Source organism: Gekko japonicus, unplaced genomic scaffold, assembly GCF_001447785.1.
Source record: "Gekko japonicus isolate JY-2015 unplaced genomic scaffold, Gekko_japonicus_V1.1 scaffold6640, whole genome shotgun sequence".
NCBI classification, from domain to species: domain Eukaryota; kingdom Metazoa; phylum Chordata; class Lepidosauria; order Squamata; family Gekkonidae; genus Gekko; species Gekko japonicus.
Window position 1 is genome coordinate 5,871 of NW_015173896.1, and position 4,745 is coordinate 10,615.

Consider the following 4,745-nt stretch of genomic DNA (forward strand, 5'->3'; position numbering starts at 1 on the left):
ACAACATCGGGGTTAAGGATGGCCCGGGAAGATCTGCCACAATTTTGCGCGATTGATATTATTGGACGTATTTGCTTGGGATCAGCTATAGGACAGCATCATCCCCAGAGAACTGTTTTACCATCATTGTATATATCCGGGAACCATCCTGCTTTCAATTAAGTATTATCGTTGTTTGTGATTAATTGTTATTAATGTTTTTATTGCTTTTATCCTGTTTTATATGGGCTTTGCCCCTTGTAAACCGCCCTGAGCCCCGTTCTGCGGGGAGGGCGGGGTAAAAATCCCAATAAATAAATAAATGAATAAATGTATTGAATACATTACCAGAAAATTGTAAAAAGCAAGATCCCTAACTTATTATACATGTAGTGACAGCTGCAAGAATATCATGTGCCAAATATTCGAGGGAAAAAATGAGGTACTTTCGAAAGAAGAAATGAATAAAATACTTGAAACTGCAGAGACGCACAAATGAACTTGAATTCTGAGAGGACAAAAGGAAGGAAACGTTGAGAATGCACGGTCAAGGTTTTACAAATGGATGGATAACAAATAAACCATATGGACCTACAACCGAAGCAGAAGAAAATATGAACCATATATATATTAGTTATAAGCAAAGATTTAGTTAAAACACAAGGTGGAAAAAATAATATACATATAGATATATTAGAGAGCCAGTTTGGTGTAGTGGTTAAGTGTGCAGACTCTAATCCGGGAGAACCGGGTTTGATTCCCCACTCCTCCACTTGCACCTGGCTGGATGACCTTGGGCCAGCCGTAGTTCTGATAAGAGCTGTTCTTGAAAAAGAGCAGTTTCTGTCAGAGCTCTCTCAGCCCCACCCACCTCACAGGGTGTCTGTTGTGGGGAGGGGAAGGGAAAAGGAGTTTGTGAGCCGCTCTGAGACAGCTTTGGGTAGCGAAGGGCGGGGTATAAATCCAATCTCTTTTCTTCTTCTTCTAGTCCATGTATGGGGTAATTTAACAGACAAAACCATGTTGCAAATGGAACCCCCCCCCCAATTCTGTATGTATGTTTGTTTTTGTTTGTCCTTTACAATAAAAATAAAATTGTTTTTTTTAAAAAAAAAAAAAAGCTATGCAGCGTCGGCCCTGGTTAGTACTTGGATGGGAGACCACCAAGGGAGTCGGTTGCTATGCAGAGGCAGGCAATGGCCAACCACCTCTGTTCATCCCTTGCCTTGAAAACCCTACGGAGTCCCCATAAGTCAGCTGCAACTTGATTGCACCACACACACACACTCACACACACTAGTCCAAGAAAAATGGACTCCACTTGGACGGAGCTGGTTAAACACACCTCAGCTGGCTCACACAATAAGGCTTGTTAATCCAGAGACCTTTCCGCCACCTCCTCTCCAGTCCCTTTCATCTTTATCAGCAGCGGCCACGGCAGAGGCGGCTGCCTGTAAGGGCCGGATGCATCCCGAGAGTTAATGCCTCGGAGGAAACAAGATGTTCGATTGAAGATGGGGGGAGGAGAAGAGCCAGTGCTAGCTCCCGGCTCATTAGGGATCATCACAAAACGGCTCGCCTGCCAGTCAATGGGGAGTCAGGCCGGATGGAGCACTGGAGGCTGCGGCCTGTTTGTCTTGGCCGCCAGCTACCGAGGAATTACCCCTTAGCTGGTGGAATGTCTTAATTTTACCCAGGGGTCATTTCGTAGAAAAAGAGGTGCAGGAGCTCATTAGCATAACTCATTAGCATAACTTATTTGCATATGCCACACCCCCTGGCATCACCGGAAATGTGTCAGAAGGCAACACCCACCGCTCAGGCTCCACTGGACTGTTTTGGATTGCTAGCTATGGGGGGGGGGATGTGCAGATCTGTCCTCACAGAGGAGGGAGAGCTTGTACCTGAATAAACCTTGGCCTTAAAGGTGCCGCTGGACTGTTTTGGTTTGCTATTTTTTTTGGGGGGGACTCTGCAACTTATCTGGCTGCTTCTTGCTCCTTGTGGCCTGGGGCTGCTGGGAGCAGGGGGCGGGGCTTGTTGCATGAGCCCGCCCCCTGGGCTCTTTACTGCCGGAGCTCTGCTCCTCTGTGCTCCTGCAGGAAATGATCCCTGATTCTACCGCTGATCCCTCAGTTTAGGGTAACTGGTTGACCCAAAGGACAAGGCTCAGGGAGCGTGAATAATTATGCAGAAGATGGAATTGCAGAAGCTTTCGTTTTTCACTGCCTCAAAGCCGTGGGACCCAGGAAGCCGCACTTGAAAAGCTTTCCTCTTTTCTGCAGCTTGGATTAATAAATGGTGAACCATCCCAAAATATTCAAATTCAAAAAGGAACAAGGCAGGGGTGTCCTCTTTCACCGCTATTGTTCATTTTCGTAATCGAATCATTAATGGATAAAATCAGAGATAATGATGTAATAAGAGGATTGAGAATAAAAGGGGAAGAATATAAAGTACAGGGCTTCGCCGATGACTTGATATTTATACTTGAAGATCCAGAACAATCAATATCAATCCTAATTAAAAATATAAAAGAATTTGGGGAATTAGCTGGATTTAAAATAAACCTACAAAAGACTAAAATTATAGCAAAAAATTGCTCCCAAGGACTGTTAAATAGGTTAAAAGAAATATCAGAAATGGAGGTAGTACAGACAGCAAAATATTTAGGGATTTGGATATCAGATAACAACTCAAAGCTATATGATAACAACTATATAAAACTTCTAAACGAGATAAAAAGAGATCTGGAAAATTGGGAAAAGAAGCATTTGTCATTAATGGGAAGAATAGCAACCATAAAAATGAATATCCTCCCAAGATTTCTATTCTTGGCGCAAAATTTACCTGTACTGAAAACTTATAATTTTTTTAAAGACCTAGAGAAGTTAACAAGTAAATTTTTATGGCAGTCTAAGAAGCCAAGAATTAAATGCAAATACCTACAGGATAGTAGAGAAAAAGGGGGATTTGCACTACCTAACTGGCAGTTATACTACCTGGCTGCAGCAATGGTATGGATCAAAGACTGGGTGGAATTAAAAGATGGGAGAACCTTAACGTTAGAAGGAGTTGATCTGCCTATGGGATGGCACGCATACATGTGGTATGGTAAAGATAAAATACATACCAGCTTCCATACAAATATAATAAGGAATGCTCTAATGAAAGCATGGAATATTATAAAACAAAAATTTTATACAAAAACCCCCTTGTGGATTTCCCCACTAGAAGCATTTATAAAACCATCATTACTGACTGAAGAAAGAAAACAAATATATGGCACACTTTTGAATGAGAAAATGGAAATCAAAAAAGATGAAATATTAAAAAAACAAAATATTCAATTAGCATGGTGGGATAAAAGCATATTAAATACAAGATATATGTTAGATAAGAAAATAGGCTTCTATGCAACTAAAAACGAAATAGATAAAATCTGGCTCTCCTCAAATGATAAACTAGTTCAAAAACTATACTCAAAATTCCTAGAGGAAGAAATGGAGAAAGAAACCATTAAAAATTCAATGACATGAAAGCGTCGTCATATAAAGAAAATATCTATAAAATGTTCTACAGATGGCACTGGACCCCTGACAAAGTTTCTAAGTGTTACCCCAAAGCGTCCAAATTATGTTGGAGATGCGGGAAAAATGTAGGAACATACCTCCATATATGGTGGAGGTGTAGTAAAATACAAAATTATTGGAAAAAAATTCAAAAAATCTTCCTCGAGGTACTTAAATTAAAATTACCCTTAAACCCTGAGATTTACCTGTTAAATATGATTCCGGACAAAATTAAAAACCATAAACGCATAATAATATATGTATTAACAATAGCTAGAATCCTAGTAGCTAGACGGTGGAAGTCGAAAGCCATACCATCTATAAGAGAACTTAAACACAAGATTCTGGACATGGCGGAAATGGACAAGCTTAGTTTAATATTGAATAACAAACCAGAAGAGACTTTTTGGAAAAGATGGAAAAATATATACGACTGGCTAAAACACAAGAAAAAATTTTGAATTGATAAATTTCTAGTGAACAATGTACTTGAACGAAAGAAACTGTTACTTTTTTAATAGAGATGTAAAAAAATAAGAAAACTACAAATGTATGGATTAATACAATGTAAAGGTGAAAACATGTAAAATAAATTTACAAAAAAAAAAAAAGAATAATTATGCAGAAGATGGAATTGCAGAAGCTTTCGTTTTTCACTGCCTCAAAGCCGTGGGACCCAGGAAGCCGCACTTGGAAAGCTTTCCTCTTTTCTGCAGCTTGGATTATCTATAGATTAACCATCACTGATAAGGAAAAGTCCTTATACTTTTAAGCCACTGTATTGGATTGTAAGTGTTGATTGTGTTTAGGGGAGGGGCTGTGGCTCAGTGGAAGAGCATCTGCTTCACATGCAGAAGGTCCCAGGTTCAGTCCCTGGCATCTCTAGTTACAAGGACCAGGAAGTAGATGATGGGAAAGACCTCTGCCTGAGATCCTGGCTCAGTGGCAGAGGATCTGCTTGGCATGCAGAAGGTCCCAGGTTCAATCCGAAGCATCTTCAGTTAAGAGGATCATAAGAATATAAGAGAAGCCAATGCTGGATCAGGCCAATGGCCCATCCAGTCCAACACTCTGTCACACAGTGGCCAAAAATACCAGGTGCCTTCAGGAGGTCCAGCAGTGGGGCCAGGACTCTAGAAGCTCTCCCACTGTTGGGACCCCCCCAAGCACCAAGAAGGTGGTAGGTGAAGTGAA

General features: G+C 40.8%; 1 non-coding gene across 1 annotated transcript; it reads left to right on the plus strand.

Annotated features, from left to right (window-relative positions):
• Positions 1 to 4,364: 4,364 nt before the first annotated feature.
• On the plus strand, positions 4,365 to 4,436 carry TRNAV-CAC. The gene has a single exon. It is a non-coding gene; the product is annotated as a tRNA-Val (tRNA).
• Positions 4,437 to 4,745: the final 309 nt, after the last annotated feature.